The 15,656-nt window shown below is 34.9% G+C and overlaps 1 non-coding gene across 1 annotated transcript; it reads right to left on the reverse strand.

Moving 5' to 3' along the window:
- Window positions 1–12,716: 12,716 nt before the first annotated feature.
- TRNAN-GUU (transfer RNA asparagine (anticodon GUU)) lies at window positions 12,717–12,790 on the reverse strand. The gene has a single exon. It is a non-coding gene; the product is annotated as a tRNA-Asn (tRNA).
- Window positions 12,791–15,656: the final 2,866 nt, after the last annotated feature.

The raw sequence follows: 15,656 nt of genomic DNA on the forward strand, positions 1-15,656 counted from the left end.
AAAATCCATTATCATCTTAACTCATTTAATTCGTATTTTGACAGAAGTGCTGTAGCAAAAAATCCACATAATGTCTTTACTTTACCCTATTACTTCTATGGTTATTGAGAAAAACAAACTACATTGACTCCAGAAGAGCAAATCAGGTGTTCTAAAAAGTAATTTATCAAAATCATCTTTCCAGCTTACACTTTGGTGATTCAATAAGACAATGATTTTGTAAGAAAAATCTTCACACTTCAACAAGTTTTTCGTAATTCCTTACCTTTGTACTGATAAGATAACACCTGGTTTTAACATAACACAGGCTTCCACTTAAAAATGCTGCTAAGCTGCATTGTGCTGATTAGATATCACCTGAAACAACATTTACCTTCAGGTTTTTTCTAAATGTTGAATAAATTGGCTTAAATCAAATTAAACTCACTTTAGAGATAATTGTTTCAGAGAAAGTCTTGAACCCTTCCTTAAAATAGGTAGTTTGACATGTTGACTTCTCTACCTAAAAATCCCCTAAACTTGATTAAAAGAAGATTCTCGCCCCTGGGTGGGATTTAACCACCAACATTCCAGTTAACAGCCGAACGCGCTAACCAATTGTGCCACAGAAACCCTATATGAGACATAAACAAACAACAGCTAAGAAACATTGATCTGGAAAGTTTCCTTGCCAAAGTTTATAAAGTCTCTAATCTGGACAGTTATTTTAGGATTTTTCGTTAATTAAAAGGAACACATTGCCATGTTCTTGTCATGAATCAGCCCTTCTTGAGCTCTAAGCACTTCCATGAGCAGCAGAGTGGCGCAGCGGAAGCGTGCTGGGCCCATAACACAGAGGTCGATGGATCGAAACCATCCTCTGCTATGTGCTATTTTCATTTATCAAATCTTAAATTGGGATTGCTATTTTGACTTTTTTGGTCTTTGCTTATAGTAGAAAATCCATTATCATCTTAACTCATTTAATTCGTATTTGACAGAAGTGCTGTAGCAAAAAATCCACATAATGTCTTTACTTTACCCTATTACTTCTATGGTTATTGAGAAAAACAAACTACATTGACTCCAGAAGAGCAAATCAGGTGTTCTAACAAGTAATTTATCAAAATCATCTTTCCAGCTTACACTTTGGTGATTCAATAAGACAATAATTTTGTAAGAAAAATCTTCACACTTCAACAAGTTTTTCGTAATTCCTTACCTTTGTACTGATAAGATAACACCTGGTTTTAACATAACACAGGCTTCCACTTAAATATGCTGCTAGGTTGCATTCTGCTGATTAGATATCACCAGGAACAACATTAACCTTCAGGTATTTTCTAAATGTTGAATAAATTGGCTTAAATCAAATTAAACTCACTTTAGAGATAATTGTTTCAGAGAAAGTCTTGAACCCTACCATAAAATAGGTAGTTTGACATGTTGACTTCTCTACCTAAAAATCCCCAAAATTTGACTAATAGAAGATTCTCGTCCCTGGATGGTATTGATCCACCAATATTCGAAGTAACAGCCGAACGTGCTAACCAATTGTGCCACAGAGACCCTATATGAAACATAAACAAACAACAGCTAAGAAACATTGATCTGGAAAGTTTCCTTGCCAAAGTTTATAAAGTCTCTAATCTGGACAGTTATTTTAGGATTTTTCGTTAATTAAAAGGAACACATTCCCATGTTCTTGTCATGAATCAACCCTTCTTGAGTTCTAAGCACTTCCATGAGCAGCAGAGTGGCGCAGCGGAAGCGTGCTGGGCCCATAACCCAGAGGTCGATGGATCGAAACCATCCTCTGCTATGTACTATTTTCATTTATCAAATCTAAAATTGGGATTGCTATTTTGACTTTTTTGGTCTTTGCTTATAGTAGAAAATCCATTTTCATCTTAACTCATTTTAATCGTATTTTGACAGAAGTGCTGTAGCAAAAAATCCACATAATGTCTTTAATTTACCCTATTACTTCTATGGTTATTGAGAAAAACAAACTACATTGACTCCAGAAGAGCAAATCCGGTGATCTAACAAGTAATTTATCAAAATCATCTTTCCAGCTTACACTTTGGGGATGCAATAAGACAATGATTTTGTAAGAAAAATCTTCACACTTCAAAAAGTTTTTCTTAATTCTTTACCTTTGTACTGATAAGATAACACCTGGTTTTAACATAACACAGGCTTCCACTTAAATATGCTGTTAGGTTGCATTCTGCTGATTAGATTTCACAAGGAACAACATTAACCTTCAGGTATTTTCTAAATGTTGAATAAATTGGCTTAAATCAAATTAAACTCACTTTAGAGATAATTGTTTCAGAGAAAGTCTTGAACCCTACCAAAAAATAGGTAGTTTGACATGTTGACTTCTCTACCTAAAAATCCCCAAATTTGACTAATAGAAGATTCTCGTCCCTGGATGGTATTGATCCACCAATATTCCAATTAACAGCCGAACGTGCTAACCAATTGTGCCACAGAGACCATATATGAGACATACACAAACAACAGCTAAGAAACATTGATCTGGAAAGATTCCTTACCAAAGTTTATAAAGTCTCTAATCTGGACAGTTATTTTAGGATTTTTCGTTAATTAAAAGGAACACATTGCCATGTTCTTGTGATGAATCAACCCTTCTTGAGTTCTAAGCACTTCCATGAGCAGCAGAGTGGCGCAGCGGAAGCGTGCTGGGCCCATAAGCCAGAGGTTGATGGATCGAAACCATCCTCTGCTATGTGCTATTTTCGTTTATCAAATCTAATATTGGGATTGCTATTTTGACTTTTTTGGTCTTTGCTTATAGTAGAAAATCCATTATCATCTTAACTCATTTTAATCATATTTTGACAGAAGTGCTGTAGCAAAAAATCCACTTAATGTCTTTACTTTACCCTATTACTTCTATGGTTATTGAGAAAAACAAACTACATTGACTCCAGAAGAGCAAATCAGGTGTTCTAACAAGTAATTTATCAAAATCATCCTTCCAGCTTACACTTTGGTGATGCAATATGACAATGATTTTGTAAGAAAAATCTTCAAACTTCAAAAAGTTTTTCTTAATTCCTTACCTTTGTACTGATAAGATAACATCTGGTTTTAACATAACACAGGCTTCCACTTAAAAATGCTGCTAGGTTGCATTCTGCTGATTAGATATAACCAGGAACAACATTAACCTTCAGGTATTTTCTAAATGTTGAATAAATTGGCTTAAATCAAATTAAACTCACTTTAGAGATAATTGTTTCAGAGAAAGTCTTGAACCCTAACATAAAATAGGTAGTTTGACATGTTGACTTCTCTACCTAAAATTCCCCAAAATTTGACTAATAGAAGATTCTCGTCCGTGGGTGGGATTGAACCACCAATATTTCAATTAACAGCCCAACGTGCTAACCAATTGCGCCACAGAGACCCTATATGAGACATAAACAAACAACAGCTAAGAAACATTGATCTGGAAAGTTTCCTTGCCAAAGTTTATAAAGTCTCTAATCTGGACAGTTATTTTAGGATTTTTCGTTAAATAAAAGGAACACATTGCCATGTTCTTGTGATGAATCAACCCTTCTTGAGTTCTAAGCACTTCTATGAGCAGCAGAGTGGCGCAGTGGAAGCGTGCTGGGCCCATAACACAGAGGTCGATGGATCGAAACCATCCTCTGCTATGTGCTATTTTCATTTTTCAAATCTAAAATTGGGATTTCTATTTTGACTTTTGTGGTCTTTGCTTATAGTAGAAAATCCATTATCATCTTAACTCATTTTAATCGTATTTTGACAGAAGTGCTGTAGCAAAAAATCCACATAATGTCTTTACTTTACCCTATTACTTCTATGGTTATTGAGAAAAACAAACTACATTGACTCCAGAAGAGCAAATCAGGTGTTCTAACAAGTAATTTATCAAAATCATCTTTCCAGCTTACACTTTGGTGATTCAATAAGACAATGATTTTGTAAGAAAAATCTTCACACTTCAACAAGTTTTTCGTAATTCCTTACCTTTGTACTGATAAGATAACACCTGGTTTTAATATAACACAGGCTTCCACTTAAAAATGCTGCTAAGCTGCATTGTGCTGATTAGATATCACCTGAAACAACATTTACCTTCAGGTATTTTCTAAATGTTGAATAAATTGGCTTAAATCAAATTAAACTCACTTTAGAGATAATTGCTTCAGAGAAAGTCTTGAACCCTTCCTTAAAATAGGTAGTTTGACATGTTGACTTCTCTACCTAAAAATCCCCTAAACTTGATTAAAAGAAGATTCTCGTCCCTGGGTGGGATTGAACCACCAACATTCCAGTTAACAGCCGAACGCGCTAACCAATTGTGCCACAGAAACCTTATATGAGACAAAAACAAACAACAGCTAAGAAACATTGATCTGGAAAGTTTCCTTGCCAAAGTTTATAAAGTCTCTAATCTGGACAGTTATTTTAGGATTTTTCGTTAATTAAAAGGAACACATTGCCATGTTCTTGTCATGAATCAACCCTTCTTGAGTTCTAAGCACTTCCATGAGCAGCAGAGTGGTGCAGTGGAAGCGTGCTGGGCCCATAACACAGATGTCGATGGATCTAAACCATCCTCTGCTATGTGCTATTTTCATTTATCAAATCTAAAATTGGGATTGCTATTTTGACTTTTTTGGTCTTTGCTTATAGTAGAAAATCCATTATCATCTTAACTCATTTAATTCGTATTTTGACAGAAGTGCTGTAGCAAAAAATCCACATAATGTCTTTACTTTACCCTATTACTTCTATGGTTATTGAGAAAAACAAACTACATTGACTCCAGAAGAGCAAATCAGGTGTTCTAACAAGTAATTTATCAAAATCATCTTTCCAGCTTACACTTTGGTGATTCAATAAGACAATGATTTTGTAAGAAAAATCTTCACACTTCAACAAGTTTTTCGTAATTCCTTACCTTTGTACTGATAAGATAAAACCTGGTTTTAACATAACACAGGCTTCCACTTAAAAATGCTGCTAAGCTGCATTGTGCTGATTAGATATCACCTGAAACAACATTTACCTTCAGGTATTTTCTAAATGTTGAATAAATTGGCTTAAATCAAATTAAACTCACTTTAGAGATAATTGTTTCAGAGAAAGTCTTGAACCCTTCCTTAAAATAGGTAGTTTGACATGTTGACTTCTCTACCTAAAAATCCCCTAAACTTGATTAAAAGAAGATTCTCGTCCCTGGGTGGGATTGAACCACCAACATTCCAGTTAACAGCCGAACGCGCTAACCAATTGTGCCACAGAAACCCTATATGAGACATAAACAAACAACAGCTAAGAAACATTGATCTGGAAAGTTTCCTTGCCAAAGTTTATAAAGTCTCTAATCTGGACAGTTATTTTAGGATTTTTCGTTAATTAAAAGGAACACATTGCCATGTTCTTGTCATGAATCAGCCCTTCTTGAGTTCTAAGCACTTCCATGAGCAGCAGAGTGGCGCAGCGGAAGCGTGCTGGGCCCATAACACAGAGGTCGATGGATCGAAACCATCCTCTGCTATGTGCTATTTTCATTTATCAAATCTAAAATTGGGATTGCTATTTTGACTTTTTTGGTCTTTGCTTATAGTAGAAAATCCATTATCATCTTAACTCATTTAATTCGTATTTTGACAGAAGTGCTGTAGCAAAAAATCCACATAATGTCTTTACTTTACCCTATTACTTCTATGGTTATTGAGAAAAACAAACTACATTGACTCCAGAAGAGCAAATCAGGTGTTCTAACAAGTAATTTATCAAAATCATCTTTCCAGCTTACACTTTGGTGATTCAATAAGACAATGATTTTGTAAGAAAAATCTTCACACTTCAACAAGTTTTTCGTAATTCCTTACCTTTGTACTGATAAGATAACACCTGGTTTTAACATAACACAGGCTTCCACTTAAATATGCTGCTAGGTTGCATTTTGCTGATTAGATATCACCAGGAACAACATTAACCTTCAGGTATTTTCTAAATGTTGAATAAATTGGCTTAAATCAAATTAAACTCACTTTAGAGATAATTGTTTCAGAGAAAGTCTTGAACCCTACCATAAAATAGGTAGTTTGACATGTTGACTTCTCTACCTAAAAATCCCCCAAATTTGACTAATAGAAGTTTCTCGTCCCTGGATGGTATTGATCCACCAATATTCGAAGTAACAGCCGAACGTGCTAACCAATTGTGCCACAGAGACCCTATATGAAACATAAACAAACAACAGCTAAGAAACATTGATCTGGAAAGTTTCCTTGCCAAAGTTTATAAAGTCTCTAATCTGGACAGTTATTTTAGGATTTTTCGTTAATTAAAAGGAACACATTCCCATGTTCTTGTCATGAATCAACCCTTCTTGAGTTCTAAGCACTTCCATGAGCAGCAGAGTGGCGCAGCGGAAGCGTGCTGGGCCCATAACCCAGAGGTCGATGGATCGAAACCATCCTCTGCTATGTACTATTTTCATTTATCAAATCTAAAATTGGGATTGCTATTTTGACTTTTTTGGTCTTTGCTTATAGTAGAAAATCCATTTTCATCTTAACTCATTTTAATCGTATTTTGACAGAAGTGCTGTAGCAAAAAATCCACATAATGTCTTTTATTTACCCTATTACTTCTATGGTTATTGAGAAAAACAAACTACATTGACTCCAGAAGAGCAAATCAGGTGATCTAACAAGTACTTTATCAAAATCATCTTTCCAGCTTACACTTTGGTGATGCAATAAGACAATGATTTTGTAAGAAAAATCTTCACACTTCAAAAAGTTTTTCGTAATTCCTTACCTTTGTACTGATAAGATAACACCTGGTTTTAATATAACACAGGCTTCCACTTAAAAATGCTGCTAAGCTGCATTGTGCTGATTAGATATCACCTGAAACAACATTTACCTTCAGGTATTTTCTAAATGTTGAATAAATTGGCTTAAATCAAATTAAACTCACTTTAGAGATAATTGCTTCAGAGAAAGTCTTGAACCCTTCCTTAAAATAGGTAGTTTGACATGTTGACTTCTCTACCTAAAAATCCCCTAAACTTGATTAAAAGAAGATTCTCGTCCCTGGGTGGGATTGAACCACCAACATTCCAGTTAACAGCCGAACGCGCTAACCAATTGTGCCACAGAAACCTTATATGAGACAAAAACAAACAACAGCTAAGAAACATTGATCTGGAAAGTTTCCTTGCCAAAGTTTATAAAGTCTCTAATCTGGACAGTTATTTTAGGATTTTTCGTTAATTAAAAGGAACACATTGCCATGTTCTTGTCATGAATCAACCCTTCTTGAGTTCTAAGCACTTCCATGAGCAGCAGAGTGGTGCAGTGGAAGCGTGCTGGGCCCATAACACAGATGTCGATGGATCTAAACCATCCTCTGCTATGTGCTATTTTCATTTATCAAATCTAAAATTGGGATTGCTATTTTGACTTTTTTGGTCTTTGCTTATAGTAGAAAATCCATTATCATCTTAACTCATTTAATTCGTATTTTGACAGAAGTGCTGTAGCAAAAAATCCACATAATGTCTTTACTTTACCCTATTACTTCTATGGTTATTGAGAAAAACAAACTACATTGACTCCAGAAGAGCAAATCAGGTGTTCTAACAAGTAATTTATCAAAATCATCTTTCCAGCTTACACTTTGGTGATTCAATAAGACAATGATTTTGTAAGAAAAATCTTCACACTTCAACAAGTTTTTCGTAATTCCTTACCTTTGTACTGATAAGATAAAACCTGGTTTTAACATAACACAGGCTTCCACTTAAAAATGCTGCTAAGCTGCATTGTGCTGATTAGATATCACCTGAAACAACATTTACCTTCAGGTATTTTCTAAATGTTGAATAAATTGGCTTAAATCAAATTAAACTCACTTTAGAGATAATTGTTTCAGAGAAAGTCTTGAACCCTTCCTTAAAATAGGTAGTTTGACATGTTGACTTCTCTACCTAAAAATCCCCTAAACTTGATTAAAAGAAGATTCTCGTCCCTGGGTGGGATTGAACCACCAACATTCCAGTTAACAGCCGAACGCGCTAACCAATTGTGCCACAGAAACCCTATATGAGACATAAACAAACAACAGCTAAGAAACATTGATCTGGAAAGTTTCCTTGCCAAAGTTTATAAAGTCTCTAATCTGGACAGTTATTTTAGGATTTTTCGTTAATTAAAAGGAACACATTGCCATGTTCTTGTCATGAATCAGCCCTTCTTGAGTTCTAAGCACTTCCATGAGCAGCAGAGTGGCGCAGCGGAAGCGTGCTGGGCCCATAACACAGAGGTCGATGGATCGAAACCATCCTCTGCTATGTGCTATTTTCATTTATCAAATCTAAAATTGGGATTGCTATTTTGACTTTTTTGGTCTTTGCTTATAGTAGAAAATCCATTATCATCTTAACTCATTTAATTCGTATTTTGACAGAAGTGCTGTAGCAAAAAATCCACATAATGTCTTTACTTTACCCTATTACTTCTATGGTTATTGAGAAAAACAAACTACATTGACTCCAGAAGAGCAAATCAGGTGTTCTAACAAGTAATTTATCAAAATCATCTTTCCAGCTTACACTTTGGTGATTCAATAAGACAATGATTTTGTAAGAAAAATCTTCACACTTCAACAAGTTTTTCGTAATTCCTTACCTTTGTACTGATAAGATAACACCTGGTTTTAACATAACACAGGCTTCCACTTAAATATGCTGCTAGGTTGCATTCTGCTGATTAGATATCACCAGGAACAACATTAACCTTCAGGTATTTTCTAAATGTTGAATAAATTGGCTTAAATCAAATTAAACTCACTTTAGAGATAATTGTTTCAGAGAAAGTCTTGAACCCTACCATAAAATAGGTAGTTTGACATGTTGACTTCTCTACCTAAAAATCCCCCAAATTTGACTAATAGAAGATTCTCGTCCCTGGATGGTATTGATCCACCAATATTCGAAGTAACAGCCGAACGTGCTAACCAATTGTGCCACAGAGACCCTATATGAAACATAAACAAACAACAGCTAAGAAACATTGATCTGGAAAGTTTCCTTGCCAAAGTTTATAAAGTCTCTAATCTGGACAGTTATTTTAGGATTTTTCGTTAATTAAAAGGAACACATTCCCATGTTCTTGTCATGAATCAACCCTTCTTGAGTTCTAAGCACTTCCATGAGCAGCAGAGTGGCGCAGCGGAAGCGTGCTGGGCCCATAACCCAGAGGTCGATGGATCGAAACCATCCTCTGCTATGTACTATTTTCATTTATCAAATCTAAAATTGGGATTGCTATTTTGACTTTTTTGGTCTTTGCTTATAGTAGAAAATCCATTTTCATCTTAACTCATTTTAATCGTATTTTGACAGAAGTGCTGTAGCAAAAAATCCACATAATGTCTTTAATTTACCCTATTACTTCTATGGTTATTGAGAAAAACAAACTACATTGACTCCAGAAGAGCAAATAAGGTGATCTAACAAGTAATTTATCAAAATCATCTTTCCAGCTTACACTTTGGTGATGCAATAAGACAATGATTTTGTAAGAAAAATCTTCACACTTCAAAAAGTTTTTCTTAATTCTTTACCTTTGTACTGATAAGATAACACCTGGTTTTAACATAACACAGGCTTCCACTTAAATATGCTGCTAGGTTGCATTCTGCTGATTAGATTTCACAAGGAACAACATTAACCTTCAGGTATTTTCTAAATGTTGAATAAATTGGCTTAAATCAAATTAAACTCACTTTAGAGATAATTGTTTCAGAGAAAGTCTTGAACCCTACCAAAAAATAGGTAGTTTGACATGTTGACTTCTCTACCTAAAAATCCCCAAATTTGACTAATAGAAGATTCTCGTCCCTGGATGGTATTGATCCACCAATATTCCAATTAACAGCCGAACGTGCTAACCAATTGTGCCACAGAGACCCTATATGAGACATACACAAACAACAGCTAAGAAACATTGATCTGGAAAGATTCCTTACCAAAGTTTATAAAGTCTCTAATCTGGACAGTTATTTTAGGATTTTTCGTTAATTAAAAGGAACACATTGCCATGTTCTTGTGATGAATCAACCCTTCTTGAGTTCTAAGCACTTCTATGAGCAGCAGAGTGGCGCAGTGGAAGCGTGCTGGGCCCATAAGCCAGAGGTTGATGGATCGAAACCATCCTCTGCTATGTGCTATTTTCATTTATCAAATCTAATATTGGGATTGCTATTTTGACTTTTTTGGTCTTTGCTTATAGTAGAAAATCCATTATCATCTTAACTCATTTTAATCATATTTTGACAGAAGTGCTGTAGCAAAAAATCCACTTAATGTCTTTACTTTACCCTATTACTTCTATGGTTATTGAGAAAAACAAACTACATTGACTCCAGAAGAGCAAATCAGGTGTTCTAACAAGTAATTTATCAAAATCATCCTTCCAGCTTACACTTTGGTGATGCAATATGACAATGATTTTGTAAGAAAAATCTTCAAACTTCAAAAAGTTTTTCTTAATTCCTTACCTTTGTACTGATAAGATAACATCTGGTTTTAACATAACACAGGCTTTCACTTAAAAATGCTGCTAGGTTGCATTCTGCTGATTAGATATCACCAGGAACAACATTAACCTTCAGGTATTTTCTAATTGTTGAATAAATTGGCTTAAATCAAATTAAACTCACTTTAGAGATAATTGTTTCAGATAAAGTCTTGAACCCTACCATAAAATAGGTAGTTTGACATGTTGACTTCTCTACCTAAAATTCCCCAAAATTTGACTAATAGAAGATTCTCGTCCCTGGGTGAGATTGAACCACCAACCTTCCGGTTAACAGCCGAACGCGCTAACCAATTGTGCCACAGAGACCCTATGTGAGACATAAACTAACAACAGCTAAGAAACATTGATCTGGAAAGTTTCCTTGCCAAAGTTTATAAAGTCTCTAATCTGGACAGTTATTTTAGGATTTTTCGTTAATTAAAAGGAACACATTCCCATGTTCTTGTGATGAATCAACCCTTCTTGAGTTCTAAGCACTTCTATGAGCATCAGAGTGGTGCAGTGGAAGCGTGCTGGGCCCATAACACAGAGGTCGATGGATCGAAACCATCCTCTGCTATGTGCTATTTTCATTTTTCAAATCTAAAATTGGGATTTCTATTTTGACTTTTGAGGTCTTTGCTTATAGTAGAAAATCCATTATCATCTTAACTCATTTTAATCGTATTTTGACAGAAGTGCTGTAGCAAAAAATCCACATAATGTCTTTACTTTACCCTATTACTTCTATGGTTATTGAGAAAAACAAACTACATTGACTCCAGAAGAGCAAATCAGGTGTTCTAACAAGTAATTTATCAAAATCATCTTTCCAGCTTACACTTTGGTGATTCAATAAGACAATGATTTTGTAAGAAAAATCTTCACACTTCAAAAAGTTTTTCGTAATTCCTTACCTTTGTACTGATAAGATAACACCTGGTTTTAACATAACACAGGCTTCCACTTAAAAATGCTGCTAAGCTGCATTGTGCTGATTAGATATCACCTGAAACAACATTTACCTTCAGGTATTTTCTAAATGTTGAATAAATTGGCTTAAATCAAATTAAACTCACTTTAGAGATAATTGTTTCAGAGAAAGTCTTGAACCCTTCCTTAAAATAGGTAGTTTGACATGTTGACTTCTCTACCTAAAAATCCCCTAAACTTGATTAAAAGAAGATTCTCGTCCCTGGGTGGGATTGAACCACCAACATTCCAGTTAACAGCCGAACGCGCTAACCAATTGTGCCACAGAAACCCTATATGAGACATAAACAAACAACAGCTAAGAATCATTGATCTGGAAAGTTTCCTTGCCAAAGTTTATAAAGTCTCTAATCTGGACAGTTATTTTAGGATTTTTCGTTAATTAAAAGGAACACATTCCCATGTTCTTGTCATGAATCAACCCTTCTTGAGTTTTAAGCACTTCCATGAGCAGCAGAGTGGCGCAGCGGAAGCGTGCTGGGCCCATAAGCCAGAGGTTGATGGATCGAAACCATCCTCTGCTATGTGCTATTTTCATTTTTCAAATCTAATATTGGGATTGCTATTTTGACTTTTTTGGTCTTTGCTTATAGTAGAAAATCCATTATCATCTTAACTCATTTTAATCATATTTTGACAGAAGTGCTGTAGCAAAAAATCCACTTAATGTCTTTACTTTACCCTATTACTTCTATGGTTATTGAGAAAAACAAACTACATTGACTCCAGAAGAGCAAATCAGGTGTTCTAACAAGTAATTTATCAAAATCATCCTTCCAGCTTACACTTTGGTGATGCAATATGACAATGATTTTGTAAGAAAAATCTTCAAACTTCAAAAAGTTTTTCTTAATTCCTTACCTTTGTACTGATAAGATAACACCTGGTTTTAACATAACACAGGCTTTCACTTAAAAATGCTGCTAGGTTGCATTCTGCTGATTAGATATCACCAGGAACAACATTAACCTTCAGGTATTTTCTAATTGTTGAATAAATTGGCTTAAATCAAATTAAACTCACTTTAGAGATAATTGTTTCAGATAAAGTCTTGAACCCTACCATAAAATAGGTAGTTTGACATGTTGACTTCTCTACCTAAAATTCCCCAAAATTTGACTAATAGAAGATTCTCGTCCCTGGGTGGGATTGAACCACCAACCTTCCGGTTAACAGCCGAACGCGCTAACCAATTGCGCCACAGAGACCCTATGTGAGACATAAACTAACAACAGCTAAGAAACATTGATCTGGAAAGTTTCCTTGCCAAAGTTTATAAAGTCTCTAATCTGGACAGTTATTTTAGGATTTTTCGTTAAATAAAAGGAACACATTGCCATGTTCTTGTGATGAATCAACCCTTCTTGAGTTCTAAGCACTTCTATGAGCAGCAGAGTGGTGCAGTGGAAGCGTGCTGGGCCCATAACACAGAGGTCGATGGGTCAAAACCATCCTCTGCTATGTGCTATTTTCATTTTTCAAATCTAAAATTGGGATTTCTATTTTGACTTTTGTGGTCTTTGCTTATAGTAGAAAATCCATTATCATCTTAAATCATTTTAATCGTATTTTGACAGAAGTGCTGTAGCAAAAAATCCACATAATGTCTTTACTTTACCCTATTACTTCTATGGTTATTGAGAAAAACAAACTACATTGACTCCAGAAGAGCAAATCAGGTGTTCTAACAAGTAATTTATCAAAATCATCTTTCCAGCTTACACTTTGGTGATTCAATAAGACAATGATTTTGTAAGAAAAATCTTCACACTTCAAAAAGTTTTTCGTAATTCCTTACCTTTGTACTGATAAGATAACACCTGGTTTTAACATAACACAGGCTTCCACTTAAAAATGCTGCTAAGCTGCATTGTGCTGATTAGATATCACCTGAAACAACATTTACCTTCAGGTATTTTCTAAATGTTGAATAAATTGGCTTAAATCAAATTAAACTCACTTTAGAGATAATTGTTTCAGAGAAAGTCTTGAACCCTTCCTTAAAATAGGTAGTTTGACATGTTGACTTCTCTACCTAAAAATCCCCTAAACTTAATTAAAAGAAGATTCTCGTCCCTGGGTGGGATTGAACCACCAAATGCGCTAACCAATTGCGCCACAGAAACCCTATATGAGACATAAACAAACAACAGCTAAGAAACATTGATCTGGAAAGTTTCCTTACCAAAGTTTATAAAGTCTCTAATCTGGACAGTTATTTTAGGATTTTTCATTAATTAAAAGGAACACATTGCCATGTTCTTGTGATGAATCAACCCTTCTTGAGTTCTAAGCACTTCCTTGAGCAGCAGAGTGGCGCAGCGGAAGCGTGCTGGGCCCATAACCCAGAGGTCGTTGGATCGAAACCATCCTCTGCTATGTGCTATTTTCATTTATCAAATCTAAAATTGGGATTGCTATTTTGACTTTTTTGGTCTTTGCTTATAGTAGAAAATCCATTATCATCTTAACTCATTTAAATCGTATTTTGACAGAAGTGCTGTAGCAAAAAATCCACATAATGTCTTTACTTTACCCTATTACTTCTATGGTTATTGAGAAAAACAAACTACATTGACTCCAGAAGAGCAAATCAGGTGTTCTAACAAGTAATTTATCAAAATCATCTTTCCAGCTTACACTTTGGTGATGCAATAAGACAATGATTTTGTAAGAAAAATCTTCACACTTCAAAAAGTTGTTCTTAATTGCTTACCTTTGTACTGATAAGATAACACCTGGTTATAACATAACACAGGCTTCCACTTAAAAATGCTGCTAGGTTGCATTCTGCTGATTAGATATAACCAGGAACAACATTTACCTTCAGGTATTTTCTAAATGTTGAATAAATTGGCTTAAATCAAATTAAACTCACTTTAGAGATAATTGTTTCAGAGAAAGTCTTGAACCCTAACATAAAATAGGTAGTTTGACATGTTGACTTCTCTACCTAAAATTCCCCAAAATTTGACTAATAGAAGATTCTCGTCCTTGGGGGAGATTGAACCAACAACCTTCCGGTTAACAGCCAAACACGCTAACCAATTGCGCCACAGAAACCCTATGTGAGACATAAACAAACAACTGTTAAGAAAGATTGATCTGGAAAGTTTCCTTGCCAAAGTTTATAAAGTCTCTAATCTGGACAGTTATTTTAGGATTTTTCGTTAATTAAAAGGAACACATTGCCATGTTCTTGTGATGAATCAACCCTTCTTGAGTTCTAAGCACTTCCATGAGCAGCAGAGTGGTGCAGCAGAAGCGTGCTGGGCCCATAACCCAGAGGTTGATGGATCGAAAGCATCCTCTGCTATGTGCTATTTTGATTTATCAAATCTAAAATTGGGATTGCTATTTTGACATTTTTGGTCTTTGCTTATAGTAGAAAATCCATTATCATCTTAACTCATTTTAATCATATTTTGACAGAAGTGCTGTAGCAAAAAATCCACTTAATGTCTTTACTTTACCCTCTTACTTCTATGGTTATTGAGAAAAACAAACTACATTGACTCCAGAAGAGCAAATAAGGTGTTCTAACAAGTAATTTATCAAAATCATCTTTCCAGCTTACACTTTGGTGATGCAATAAGACAATGATTTTGTAAGAAAAATCTTCAAACTTCAAAAAGTTTTTCTTAATTCCTTACCTTTGTACTGATAAGATAACACCTGGTTTTAACATAACACAGGCTTTCACTTAAAAATGCTGCTAGGTTGCATTCTGCTGATTAGATATCACCAGGAACAACATTAACCTTCAGGTATTTTCTAAATGTTGAATAAATTGGCTTAAATCAAATTAAACTCACTTTAGAGATAATAGTTTCAGAGAAAGTTTTGAACCCTACCATAAAATAGGTAGTTTGACATGTTGACTTCTCTACCTAAAATTCCCCAACATTTGACTAATAGAAGATTCTCGTCCCTGGGTGGGATTGAACCACCAATATTCCAATTAATAGCCGAACGTGCTAACCAATTGCGCCACAGAGACCCTATATGAGACATAAACAAACAACAGCTAAGAAACATTGATCTGGAAAGTTTCCTTGCCAAAGTTTATAAAGT

The sequence above is a fragment of the Taudactylus pleione genome, unplaced genomic scaffold (genome assembly GCF_031769625.1).
Source record: "Taudactylus pleione unplaced genomic scaffold, aTauple2 ptg000134l, whole genome shotgun sequence".
Classification (NCBI taxonomy): domain Eukaryota; kingdom Metazoa; phylum Chordata; class Amphibia; order Anura; family Myobatrachidae; genus Taudactylus; species Taudactylus pleione.